Source organism: Lissotriton helveticus, chromosome 9 (genome assembly GCF_964261635.1).
Source record: "Lissotriton helveticus chromosome 9, aLisHel1.1, whole genome shotgun sequence".
In the NCBI taxonomy this organism is placed as follows: domain Eukaryota; kingdom Metazoa; phylum Chordata; class Amphibia; order Caudata; family Salamandridae; genus Lissotriton; species Lissotriton helveticus.
In genome coordinates, this window is record NC_136070.1 from 944256514 (window position 1) to 944271724 (window position 15211).

A 15211-nucleotide genomic window follows, 5' to 3' on the forward strand; every position below is an offset into this window, starting at 1 on the left:
TTATTCGGAGCAGCATTGTAGGATACCAAAACCAGTGCGGCAACTTACTGGACATCACCTTGGTGCCATCGTTCTGCTGCCTTGGAACTATTCGCGCAACAGTTTGCTACTGATGACCCACCCCCCGCGACGCCCCATGCCGTTATTTGCTGGGTGGCAACTTACTAGACATCACTTTCGTGTCATCTAGATTTCGGCGCGTTCTGCTGCCTTGGAACTATTCGCACAACAGTTTGCTACTGATGACCCACCCCCCGCGACGCCCCACGCCGGAAATCTGGACGTTGTGCCGCGTTGGGACTATTCGCACAGCCGACCGCTACTTCGTTGTTTTTCCCTAAAAATGTTTATATGTTATTACTATTTTTGTTTTCTTGTATATATTTATAAATTATTAAAGTTTTATAATCTTACTACTTTGTCGGAGTGCTATATATTTTTAATGTGACACATAATTGTAAAAACTTTGATGTACAAACAGTCATCCCTGGAATCTTCCGCTTCAGGCTCGGTCCCCTCCCCAATCACAATACAGGATGGTTTTCAGATAATAGCAACGCTTCTGCTGTGACGGATCTCATCGAGTGTGGGCCTTGATCTACTATAACTCCTTTGAAGAGGGGTGATTCTTTACAGCTGTGGCCATAAACTACATCTGCAGGGCTAGCTGATACCCTAGGACCAGCCTGGACAATCGGACACAGAGGAAAAGGAGTGTCAGAGGGTGCGGTAGTGAATAGGGCGAAAGGGAGGTGTCGGGCGGGCACAGGGTGTGATTCTCAGGGAACAGCAGCGCAGATGGGGGAGGTTTATTACCCATGCATAAGACAGAGAGCGGGGGTGACCACTGCCTGGGGAGATGCTTGCGAGGGTGGGGAGCCATGCTAAGGATCGACAGCGTGCACAGAGTGGGTCTGGTCAAGGCATCTAAAATGGCTGCCGTGCACGACAAAAGTGTGGCATTTGAAAAAAGACAAGATGGCGCAGACAATGTTTTTCAACACTTCCTGATTTCCTTCGAATCGAACGTTAACAGACGTTGGGGCATATTACCAAAGTTAAGCGATATTTATCCCTAACGATGCTTAGCAACGATTTTTTTACCGTCAGAAATTATCGCAGATAAACCTTGCTATTATCAAGGTTTATCGGAAATACGATAAAAAACGACCGCAATGCATTAATATCGCTGAAAACTCAGCGATATTCATGCATTACCGAGCTAATGCTCTTAGCCATGTTATCCACCTCCCATTGGATAACATGGCTAAGAACTGCTCAGGGCAGGTGGTAGCTTTTGGAGATATTCGCCCTTATCTCGAATATTTCCAAAAGTTGATAATAGGAGATAGCGATGTTAGCGACTGTTTCCAGTCGCTAACATCTTGGCATGCCCACTTTGCATGTCATTAGTGATAAATATCACTCACATGCAAAGTGGGGCCCAAGATGGTCGCTATCTTCTACTAGCCGTCGCTAACTGGTGTTAGCAACAGCTAGGTAATACACATATAATTTTATCTCCGCGGAGCGCTGTTACAGATATATATCTTGTTTCTGAACGTTAATTTCTCAAAATGCACTGAAGCACATATATTGAGACCTAGCAAAGGCACATCGGGCTACCAGTCCCTACAATTTTGCCAAGTTTCGTGCAAATCCATTCAGCTGTTCGATCCTACCGAGAGACAAGATGGCGGCCGCTACGGACTGTTTGGAATGTTTACAGACACCGGAGAGCCAATCAGCTTCGCTTCGCAAAGCTCCGTAACGCGAAAAGTACGCGAAGCGGTGCGCTGTTACAGATATATACCTTTTTTTGAACGTTAATTTCTCAAAATCCACTGGAGCACATATATTGAGATCTAGCAAAGGCACATCGGGCTACCAGTCCCTACAATTTTGCCAAGTTTCGTGCAAATCCATTCAGCTGTTCGATTATTATTATTTTTATTTTTTTTTGCCCCGCGGGGCCCTTTTAAAACCTCCACATCAAACCTAGGGGGTGAGCGACAATGTACTATGCCCCCTTATGGTCATTTGCCCCTTCGCTTTGGCCTCCTCTTGTCTCTCGATCCTACCGAGAGACAAGATGGCGGCCGCTACGGACTGTTTGGAATGTTGACAGACGCCGGAGAACCAATCAGCTTCGCTTCACAAAGCTCCGTTGCGCGAAAAGTACGCGTAGCGGAGCGCTGCCCAGTCCGCTGTTACAGATATATACCTTTTTTTGAACATTAATTTCTCAAAATCCACTGAAGCACATATATTGAGATCTAGCAAAGGCACATCGGGCTACCAGTCCCTACAATTTTGCCAAGTTTCGTGCAAATCCATTCAGCTGTTCGATTATTATTATGTTTATTTTTTTTTGCCCCGCGGGGCCCTTTTAAAACCTCCACATCAAACCTAGGGGGTGAGCGACAATGTACTATGCCCCCTTATGGTCATTTGCCCCTTCGCTTTGGCCTCCTCTTGTCTCTCGATCCTACCGAGAGACAAGATGGCGGCCGCTACGGACTGTTTGGAATGTTGACAGACGCCGGAGAACCAATCAGCTTCGCTTCACAAAGCTCCGTTGCGCGAAAAGTACGCGTAGCGGAGCGCTGCCCAGTCCGCTGCTACAGATATATATCTTTTTTTGAACATTAATTTCTCAAAATCCACTGAAGCACATATATTGAGACCTACAAAAGGCACATCGGGCTACCAGTCCCTACAATTTTGCCAAGTTTCGTGCAAATCCATTCAGCCGTTCGGGCTAAAAGTGAGGCCAACCGCCCTATGGAAATTAACATGGGAAAAACGCGTTTTGGGACCCCCCTTTTTTCTCGGCCCCCCCTTGACGAACCCCCCCAAAATTTTCAGGGGCTGCTCAGAAACAAAATGTGCCATTTTCCTGAAAATTTCAGCCAATTCCGTCCACAAACGCCAAAGTTATTAGACATAGAATTTTCAAAAAACCCATAGAGAAAAAATCCTAACTATATATACCTACTGGCGACCGCCAGTAGGTAATATATATATATATATATATATATATATATATATATATATATATATATATATATATATATATATATATATATATATATATATATATATATATATATATATATATATATATATTAGCAGCCCGTCCTGACGTTGTCAGGGTATGAATTGCTGCCGGCCAGTACTATATTGTTTTGTAGGATTTCGTTTTGATAGCATTTCTTATCTGTGACAGGCCTGTGAAACGCTCCGATTCACAGTGCACTGCTGATGCACTTAAGAGTGCGCGTTCAGTAGTGTGTGAACTCGAGTTTCCCTACTTTATTTTTCCTTGCAATATTATATAGCACAAACTCGACAACATGGCATGAGCACAATTTACATTACAGAAGAACACATTCATTTGTGGTAGGCACGGGGAGACAAAGCGATTTGCCTGGAATCACAGGATGTTGAGCTGATGCCGAGATTCGAACGTAGCTCCCCAGCTCTAAAGTTCGCAATTCTAGAACTTGTGGCGGGAGGTGTGTCTAAAAGTGTATGTCGGTGCTGGCCATCAATGAGAGAGACCTGTGCATTTTTCAAATGGGTGGTGAAGAAATATGAGTAGTTGCTGGAGATGTGGACCGCCGTGCCACCAATGTACTTACCGGGGGAGGGTAAGCACCCATGATTCCGCAACTTTCTTTCCGCATACCATCACTCCGCATACTTTCATTACGAAAGTACCATGACTCCGCAATGCCATTATAACGCATGGCATTACATTTTATATGCTTTTACCACGCATACATTTACAACAAAATTCGTTGTAAATGCATGAAAGGTAAAAGCATGTTTTTTTTTAAATGTTTGGATAAAGTAAGTATGGGTATAGGGGTATATGTTTTGGGGTACTGAGGTATATGTTTTGGGGTGTTTGGGTATTTTAAGGGTTCAGATATAGTTTTGGGTTATGGGGTACAGGGGTAGTTTTAAGTTTAGGGATAGGTATGTGTTTTGAGGTACATGGGTATTTTTAGGGTTCAGGGCTAGGTTTGGGTTTTGGGGTATAGGGGTATTTTTAGGGTTCAGGGCTAGGTTTGGGTTGTGGGGTACAGGGGTATTTTACAGACCCCCCAGGATATAGCGGCATGGATTCGCAAATTTAGCGGCACAAATATGGAAAATTAGCGGCACAAATATGGATATTTAGCTGCATTTTAGCGGCACTTTATGTTACTCATAAGCATTCATTTTCAGCCTTAAATCAATGGAAACTGTTTTAGCAGAGTATTCCACTTTGATTAGGCAATCTGGAATATGGAATAGAGGAAGCAGCCCACAGGTGAAGGCTGTTATCCCTGGGAATTGCAATTCTTCATCTGCCAGTTGGGCTAAACAGAAGTGTGAGGTCTAACATTTTGTGTCACATTTTGTGATGTCAATTCCTGTGAGGTCCTGGGTCTTGATGCCACTTCCTGTGATGCGACGTGCCATGTCGCGCTCAATGATGTCACTCAATGTGATGTCACGCGCTATGCTGCCTAACTTGGTTAGACCCCCCCACTTCTGTTTTTTAGGACCTGTGCCCTCCTAAGAAGTGAAATAAAGACAAAACAAGACAACAGGCCTCCTCCATCCGTGTACCCAGAATCGGGGAGAACATTCCTGTCTCCATCAGGGCTGCCCCAGCGCGGATGCAATGCAGGGATTGAGTGACAGGCACACCTGACCCCCCCCTGCATGTCTGGTTTCTGCCCCCAAAGCTCTCCTGCCTCTGAAGTCATGGCTCCTGCCTGGCATCCGAGGGGCAGGCGCAGAGTACAAATGATGCGGAAATGAGTCCAGTTCCTAGGGAGGGCCGTGGGCTAAAGAACATGATGGATTCAACCAAGATCTGTGGCTGGGAGTGAGTGTCTGAAAAATCTACGAGTTGTGGAAATGTCGTAGGAGCTGACATAAGAGACTTTGTAGTTACCCTTGCATCAGAGATGCCATGCTTCTGGGTTGTGATTGCGGCATCAGTGCCATGCAACTCTTACTAAACCAGACGCTGGGCACTTTTTTGCTATAGGTGAAAGTTAGTAAATCTGGGCCTTAGGGTCTCTTGGTGACTTGCACCAAGGGGCAGATGGGAAAGAAAGGAGGGTTCCACTTGTAGTCTTGCGGAGAGAAAGGAAGAACAATTTCTCGCTTTATGTAACGCCCTTTTTTCTGCTAGATCAGTTTAATTACTCTGGAGTGCATGTATGAAGCATGTTCCATAGGATGTGGTAAATAGCAACTTTACACTTTATTCACTACATTTGAGGTGATAATTCCTGTGTTTCCTTCATGCGGTGGCGAGAGCGCATTAAGAAATTAAATACCGCCGCCATTCAATTAATATTGCATTTGTTTAAGGGAGTGCCGTGCCAGGGCTTAGAAGCCCCGCTGCGAGTCTAGACTGCAGACGGGCCCCCCCTGTGCAACTCACGACACCCACAACGAGGCGCTTCACAGGTCGTAACCAGGGGGCCCGGCCTGGAAAGGACAAAAAGAATGCGCCCCCCCCCTTCCAGCCATAAAAGAAAAATATGCCCCTAATGGGAGGACCCAGGGGGTTGGCTTCTCGTGCAATGACACACACCGACCCCAAAACCACCCACCGCAAGCCCCTGACACCTGCCAGAGCCGAGGATAACAGGCGGGGGCGTGAAAAACAAAGCCTCATTAACAAGTGAAAGGTCTTTTAATGACCTGACTAGGATGCTGTCCCCTGAGTTTCGCCCTGCGTGCGCCCAGCTGCATCCTCAACAAAGTATGAGTGGAAGCCTTAGTAGAGCCCCGTTCTCCAAGAAATCATACCAGTGCATCACAGGTGGAAACGGTCACTGGTTGTCAGTCAGCATTGAACACCGCTGCACACATGGCAATAATGAAAAAATTACTAGGAAATCTCAAGAACCACTGAAGGAACAGTCCAGAAAGAATGGAACATCATCGTCACACGGCGGTCTATCAAAAGACAATTTGTCTAGCACACGGTCTCAAATGTACTATCTGGGCTCTCAGGTGTCTTGAATGTCAGCAATGAGATCCTGATTGTGCGGTCTAGTACCTACCTGGAGTGTCTGACTGAGTCAGAGGTGCTGGACAACGCAATAAATATCCTTGTGAACTTGTCCGGGGAACAGCCCCAACGATCTAAAGGCAGTTGAATATAGCATTGGGGAGGCAACATCAGTCTTTTAGGGGATGGGTGTGGTGATGTCACCCTCTTTAAGAAGTATGTTGTCTTGGTTACACATATATTCTATGACTATGTTACCAAGGTTTAAATGATTACACCAGTGTTGGATATATGCCGACAGCCCGTGAGGCATGCAGTCTGCGTTCCTGTGGCCCCATCCCTGTCTCAGGAACCTTATCTTGCCGTCATCATATTGTATTTTAAATAGCGGTCAACAAGACCGTATGAAATATAAAAAACATCCCTACATTGTACGTATCATGTTACTGTGGTCAGGCGTCAGTTCTTGTTTTGCTATGTACAGTGAAAAGTCTAAAGCACACAAATGCGCTAGTGTTGATATATTTAAAAAGCAGCGCAAAAAACCCTCCTCGGTTATATCAAAAGTTCAGCTGCAGACTAGAGCTGAAAAGTCCGCTGAGCCCCTGTTTACAGAACCCTCGGCCCGAGCGCGCAGCCCATTTCCTGAGAAGTCTGCTGCAAGAATGCCCCGTGAGCCCGGGTAATCCAATGGAGGCCAAGTGAAAGGTCTTTTAATGACCTGTGAAGTACTCGGGTGCGGCTGGCAGCTCAAAAACTGACTGTCTGTGTGTGTCCCGGGAAGCTGCTGACACACACGAGTGGGGGGGGGGGGGCGGCGCACAGCCAATAAAAGGCATTGTTTGTTTTGCTGTCTCCCGGTAGAGACACTTTTTTTAAATATCGCGGCCAATATGGTTATTATCGCGGCCATCGCGGTAATCTGCCGATTTCGCGATTTTTTTGTGAATCGCGAAATCGCGATAAACTGGAGGGTCTGATTTTAGGGTTCAGGGGTAGGTTTGGGTTTTGGGGTACAGGGGTATTTTAGGGTTCAGGGGTAGGTTTGGGTTTTGGGGTACAGTGGTATTTTTAGGGTTCAGGGCTAGGTTTGGGTTTTGGGGTACAGGGGTATTTTTAGGGTTCAGGGGTAGGTTTGGGTTTTGGGGTACAGGGGTATTTTAAGGGTTTAGGGATAGGTTTGGGTTTTGGGGTACAGGGTATATTTGTAGGGTTAAGATGGGTTAGTATTTAAGGGTGTTGGGGTATTTTAAGGAGTATGTGTGGGTTATGATTATGGGGTGCAGGGGTATTTAAAGGGAGCAGGGTGGGATTAGCACACGATATGAGACATGGCATGAAGGGCGGAACGTACCACACGCCCCCAGCACACGCCCACAGCACAACGCAAACACGCCCACAAGGGACTACATTGCTGGCACGGATCTTTTACCTTTTAAATGTATATGGTGGGCGTCTGCATAGCCTATGTCCTTCTGCTGCAACTGCCCTTTCCAACGCTGTATTGGGTGTTGTGATTGGTGCTGTGGTTCCTGAGATTACCCACCTCAGAGGTTTGGGCTCTCTCTTTATTATACTAGGTTTAGGGCAGTATTTTAAATTTGTGATATTGGATCTTTGATAAAACTTCTTTTATTGTGTGTATATACGTATGTATAGTTGTATATATGTGTGTATATAGATAATGAAATGGAGTATTAGATATTTTTTATCAGGGTTTTACACTCTTTGATATACTATTTGATACTATTTATGGTGGAATGACCAATTAAGTCCATAGAAATCATGTTTATCATATTACTTTGAGTGATCTGTAGGAATTTCAATGTAGACATCATATATTGGCCGCTGCACACTTTTCATGATATTGCACTTATATTAGCCTTTCTCGTTTCCATGTATTTTCTTTCTTTGCTATTTGCACTTTACTATTCACTCTCACTTAGCACTTTACTATCTGCCACTGATTAATGATCATACACGTACTTCGTTTATCACACTGTATATGTTTACTACAAAATATGCTTTATATTAATTCTGTATTTATACAGTTAGAATTAGGTCTTAAATGAGACTTATATTTTGAATTAACTTGTAAGTGTCCGCATTACAGTTTGTGACCATTAATTCTGGATTTATCCAGTAATATATTCTGAAGTTAAGTTGTGATCCAAGGAATGAATAACGGCAGTATGTTTTCTCTTTTCACTAAAAATTATGTCACATGACACATTACGTCACTGTGAGGGGTGTTTCCTTGTGGATCTGCATTTAAAAATAGCATTAGGTCATGCATCCATGTTGCGTCGTGATCAAGGGCATAACTTGCCAGAAACGCGTAGCTGCTCTGTGCATCTAATAAATCTGCCGATGCTGAAATATTGTGGTCCGTCTCCCTTTGTTTGCTGGCATGTGTACGAGGCCGTGCTGGGCCTGAGACGCCGAGAGATTCAAGGAGGAGTCACGTGGTGTATATATATGGTATTAGTCTTTTATTCATCGCGAGGTTTTTGAATTATCAGTTTTACCTATGAGAAAGTTGTTGTGATTCTAAAGCCGATACACGGCTAGATCTGGCATTCACATATAGGTTTAGTTACATGAATAGGCGAGAGGAAGAGACAAAAGAGGCATTAATAACTCTTCTGGTTTTGCAAGTAATGAAATTGCATTATTTCTGTTCATGTATTTTTGTAAATATTGCATTGCGCGCGTAAGATCTGTGGGGAATTATACACCCTGGCGCTATGTGATTGTTCAAAAGCCGCGATGATACCTATGAACAACATCCAATATGGAGTTAAAAAATCTTTGGTCCCTTGTTTGTGTTGCCTAGGATCACGTGCACGCTGTTTTAAAACATGGCTCCAACCATCAATGTTTGTAACATTGATAAAGGCGGAGCGCCGAAACGCGTCTGTTGCGAGATTAAAATTTAACGAGCTACCCCGGAGTGCGTGGTTTCTTTGACTGAGACTGTCTCCTTTTTGGAAACTGTGAGCTGAATATATATATATATATATATATATATATAAAGGCTCCAAACACACCGGAACCGTGGGTCACTCTTGGTGTTGGGTGCTGTCAAAACGCGGCGGTGTACCGCGTTGTAAAATGCAAGCTCCAAACTTCATTTCCATACCCAACCGGGTCGGAAAATACAGAAAACAGCACTCCCGGGCTCAGAAAGATGCAGCAGTATTTTTTATTCCTCAAGCAAACGCGTTTCGGGACAGCGTCCCTTCGTCAGTGATTCAACATTGTGCATAGCGCAGCGCCATTATTTAAAACCACAATTGGTTATTGAAATAAACAACGGACTCGCAACCCAATACCAAACCACAGCGCCATTTTGAAGTGGTCTATATGGTCACAGCAAATAGACAGTAGTAAACATTATTCACATTAGGTTTACAACTACATTTTCATGCTATTGCTTCAAATAAATGACCCAATTAACGCCGTGTATCGGCCTTGATTCCCGTTGTAATTTCATATTTTTATGTGTTTTTCAGGGTGCCTTCACGATTGGTCCAGACTTAGAAGCTGCAAATTATTCGTCACCAATTGACGGATATGGTTTTAATCATATCAAAAAAGGGAGGAATGTTCCCTTGTGATCTTGCCGTGGATCGGCAATTGCAGCACACACGGCTGCATTGTCAGCAACATTGGTCTGGACATAGTCGTGACTCACCCTTCCACCACCTAATTAAAATTCACAATTTAAGCAGACAGTTACGAACCCACCACCCACAACAACATCAAATATTTCATAGTTCTGTTCAGTTCATTACAGTTGCTAGGTCAAATACAGTTTCCTTGACAAATCAATAACTCATCCTAGATGAGTTGCCATTTCTTCCCCCATATTTAAACCTCCAGGTGCCTTGGTCTCAAGATCAATGATGTAACGTGACTCCAGTCGTCTGAGAGTTAAAAGCCTATTTCCACCCCTTGCATTTTCTGGGACACAGTCCAAACAGAAAAATCTCAATAGATCCCTATTGCTATTATGTTTAATTGCAAAGTGGCGGGCAACAGGGTAGGAAAAATCCCTATTCGTTATGGCTCTCATATGTTCTAAAACTCTGAGTTTTACCGGATTGATCGTGCTGCCAACATACCTCAGTTGGCAAGGACACATGAGGCAGTATACAGCATGGTCTGTCAGACATGTCATAAACTTGTTGATCTTCCTCCCACCGTAACATCCTCTCACTTGATAGGAAAGTGTACGTCTGCTAAAGGCACAAGCTTTACACTTTCCACATGGAAAGAAGCCCTTGGCCTCTCTCAATGTACCCTTAGTGTTCCGTACAGGTTCCAAATGACTATGCACTATGACATCCTTCAAGGACCTAGCTTTTCTGAAGGTCAACTGTGGGGTTAAAGGTATATCTGGTCCCACTATATGGTCTGTTTTTAGGATGTGCCAGTGCTTGGTCATAATTGCTCTCAGTTTAGCAGAATCTGCCGAGTAGGTGGTGACCATACGAAATTTCCCTTCAGCAGAGGATTTATTTTTCTTTATAAACAAAGAGTTACGTGACAATTCCTTGACACGATTCAAGGTGTTTAGTAGAAGATTTGGTTTATAGCCTCTCTCAATGAATCTATCTATACTGTCAGAGACCGCTAGATTGAAATCTTCCTCATGGGTACAGTTCCTTTTTAATCTAAGGAATTCCCCATAGGGGATACTGTTAATCAATTTGCGGGGATGGCTACTAGTAGCAAATAGAACACTATTACCCGCTGTGGGCTTGCGGTAAAGGGAAGTTGAAATTTTTCCAACCTTTACAATCACCTGCAAGTCCAAATAATTGACCTGAGTCTCGCTAATATCCCCAGAAAATTTCAAATTGCAGACATTTTGATTTAACAGCTCGACATATTGCTTAAGTTCATTGATAGGCCCATTCCATATTAGGAACAGGTCATCAATGTACCTGTACCATTTTACCACTTTGTTAGTCCATGTGGCGTTGGTTGGTCCCCAGGCTTCCTGCTCCTCCCACCAGCCCACGAATAAATTCGCGTAGCTGGGGGCGAAGCAGGAACCCATCGCAGTACCCGACTGCTGCCTATACAGAGTCTCCTGGAAAAGGAAAATGTTATTGTGTAAGCAAAAGCTAACCAATTCTAATAACATTTCATTATGCATCGCATATTTTAATGACTTTTTTCTCAGGAAGTAATCTATGGCATGGAGTCCCTGTTGATGCTCAATGCATGTGTACAAGCTTGTTATGTCGAGCGTTGCCATCACATAGGTAGATTGCCATGTTACAGTTTCAATCTTTTCTATGAAGTCCGTAGTGTCTCGTATATAGGACTTCAAACCTAAAACGAACTCAAACAGATAATGATCCAAAAACTTTGAGAGGTTCTCTGTCAGTCCACCAATGGAGGAAATGATTGGCCTTCCTGGGGGTGTGTGAATGTTCTTGTGAACCTTCGGTAAATGGTAAAATGTTGGCAAAATGGTACTAGAATTTTTCAAAAACATGTATTCCTCCATTTCCAACATTTGTTTGCAATGCCATTTCCTCAAAAGTTCATGTAAAGTTTCAATACTCGCTAAATATTCCTTCTTGTCAATCTTCATATAACAGTGAGCATCCTGTAGTTGGCGTTTTGCTTCCTCTACATATTTCTCCCGTGACATGATCGCGATATTTCCCCCTTTATCTGAAGGTTTGCAGATGATTGACTTGTCTTCAGCCAGGGTCTTTATCGCCATTCTCTGTTTCCTGGTGATGTTATAATTTTCATTATGTCCTTTATTAGTTGTTCTCATAGCCATCAAATCCTTGATGACAGCATCCGAGAATGTATCAATCGCATCTATTGGGGTTTGGGGTACAAATTTAGAAGGCGGTTTGTACCCGCTGTTGGGAACTTCTTGTTCAACGCCGACATGCGCCAATCTCTGAGAGTAGGTGGTAGTAGGAACATTGATTTCACTTTCATTCTCTTGGCGCAGATCTTCTAGCAGCTCACAGGCAGTCAAATCATTGACTGTTAAAAGATCGATCCCTTTCTTATTGCCCCTCAAAAGTTTTGCCTCCTTTGCTGTTGGTTTCACTTTAAAATATTTGTGCAATTTGACCTTCCTGATAAATTTATAAAGGTCTATCCGTGTTTGAGTATATTCTAAATGCACAGTGGGGCAAAATGTGAGTCCAAGTTGTAACACGGATTCTTCACACGGAGAAAGGATTCGTTTAGAAAGATTGACAATTGTTAACGAGTCTTGTTTTACCATCTGTTGACTTTCCTGCTTCTTGTTGCGCGAGAGGCTGTACTGCTTTTTCCTCTGCCCCTTCCCTTTCCAGCCGCCTCTTCTTGTTTGTCTTCCTCCTCCGGTGGTTTGTTTTTTCCACCCCTTAACCAACTCTGTTTGATGACGTTGAACTCCTGATGAAAATGTAGTTGTAAACGTTTGCTTGAGGAATAAAAAATACTGCTGCATCTTAAGGGGAGAGAGACGGAGTTCCGGGACCGGGACTCTTGACCCCCTTTAGCAATTTAATAATGTTCAACATGAGTGAACGGAGGAACGCAGCGGGAGATATGTTTAAAAATAAAAACCCGGACATAACGAGACCACCACCCGCAGCCATCACTGAGGTCAAAAGGACCTTGGTCATACAGTTTCAGAAACTTGAAAAGCTCTATGAGAGAGAACTTCGGAAGTGGTGGGAGGGCACATCACTTCAGGGATATATTGAAATAGAGCGTGTGCCCAGGGGGTTACGAATATTCACCGTCCCTGCCTACGAGAATCCCGACCCTCTCCTGTTAGAAGCCTGGGCTGCACATATTGCTCTGTCCTGCAAGGGGATGTTAGAAATACTAGTGCAATTTGCCTGGAGTGACCGTGATAAGACGGTCAAGGAGATTGAGGCACTAGAAGAGGAGATTCTTACAAATCCAGACAAGGAAGAGCAGGAACAACTGCGCTCAGCCATGAAAAAGAGGTTGCAGAAATATGAACTGAAAATCAAAATGCGAAAACAGGAAAAATTTGATCGGGACGAACGTGACTATGCGATGGGCAGAGTACTCACCTTTGCTAGGAAATATGATCAGCCACGCAAAGACCTAGCAAAAAAGAATCAAATGCCCGACAAGACCACTGAATCCAGGGTAGAAACCTCTGACTCTGATGTCATCGTGAGTGAAGTTTCCGGCGATGAAATGGCCGGCCCCTCCAACTTACCAAAGAATACTCCTTTTCATCAGGAGTTCAACGTCATCAAACAGAGTTGGTTAAGGGGTGGAAAAAACAAACCACGGGAGGAGGAAGACAAACAAGAAGAGGCGGCTGGAAAGGGAAGGGGCAGAGGAAAAAGCAGTACAGCCTCTCGCGCAACAAGAAGCAGGAAAGTCAACAGATGGTAAAACAAGACTCGTTAACAATTGTCAATCTTTCTAAACGAATCCTTTCTCCGTGTGAAGAATCCGTGTTACAACTTGGACTCACATTTTGCCCCACTGTGCATTTAGAATATACTCAAACACGGATAGACCTTTATAAATTTATCAGGAAGGTCAAATTGCACAAATATTTTAAAGTGAAACCAACAGCAAAGGAGGCAAAACTTTTGAGGGGCAATAAGAAAGGGATCGATCTTTTAACAGTCAATGATTTGACTGCCTGTGAGCTGCTAGAAGATCTGCGCCAAGAGAATGAAAGTGAAATCAATGTTCCTACTACCACCTACTCTCAGAGATTGGCGCATGTCGGCGTTGAACAAGAAGTTCCCAACAGCGGGTACAAACCGCCTTCTAAATTTGTACCCTAAACCCCAATAGATGCGATTGATACATTCTCGGATGCTGTCATCAAGGATTTGATGGCTATGAGAACAACTAATAAAGGACATAATGAAAATTATAACATCACCAGGAAACAGAGAATGGCGATAAAGACCCTGGCTGAAGACAAGTCAATCATCTGCAAACCTTCAGATAAAGGGGGAAATATCGTGATCATGTCACAGGAGAAATATGTAGAGGAAGCAAAACGCCAACTACAGGATGCTCACTGTTATATGAAGATTGACAAGAAGGAATATTTAGCGAGTATTGAAACTTTACATGAACTTTTGAGGAAATGGCATTGCAAACAAATGTTGGAAATGGAGGAATACATGTTTTTGAAAAATTCTAGTCCCATTTTGCCAACATTTTACCATTTACCGAAGGTTCACAAGAACATTCACACACCCCCAGGAAGGCCAATCATTTCCTCCATTGGTGGACTGACAGAGAACCTCTCAAAGTTTTTGGATCATTATCTGTTTGAGTTCGTTTTAGGTTTGAAGTCCTATATACGAGACACTACGGACTTCATAGAAAAGATTGAAACTGTAACATGGCAATCTACCTATGTGATGGCAACGCTCGACATAACAAGCTTGTACACATGCATTGAGCATCAACAGGGACTTTATGCCATAGATTACTTCCTGAGAAAAAAGTCATTAAAATATGCGATGCATAATGAAATGTTATTAGAATTGGTTAGCTTTTGCTTACACAATAACATTTTCCTTTTCCAGGAGACTCTGTATAGGCAGCAGTCGGGTACTGCGATGGGTTCCTGCTTCGCCCCCAGCTATGCGAATTTATTCGTGGGCTGGTGGGAGGAGCAGGAAGCCTGGGGACCAACCAACGCCACATGGACTAACAAAGTGGTAAAATGGTACAGGTACATTGATGACCTGTTCCTAATATGGAATGGGCCTATCAATGAACTTAAGCAATATGTCGAGCTGTTAAATCAAAATGTCTGCAATTTGAAATTTTCTGGGGATATTAGCGAGACTCAGGTCAATTATTTGGACTTGCAGGTGATTGTAAAGGATGGAAAAATTTCAACTTCCCTTTACCGCAAGCCCACAGCGGGTAATAGTGTTCTATTTGCTACTAGTAGCCATCCCCGCAAATTGATTAACAGTATCCCCTATGGGGAATTCCTTAGATTAAAAAGGAACTGTACCCATGAGGAAGATTTCAATCTAGCGGTCTCTGACAGTATAGATAGATTCATTGAGAGAGGCTATAAACCAAATCTTCTACTAAACACCTTGAATCGTGTCAAGGAATTGTCACGTAACTCTTTGTTTATAAAGAAAAATAAATCCTCTGCTGAAGGGAAATTTCGTATGG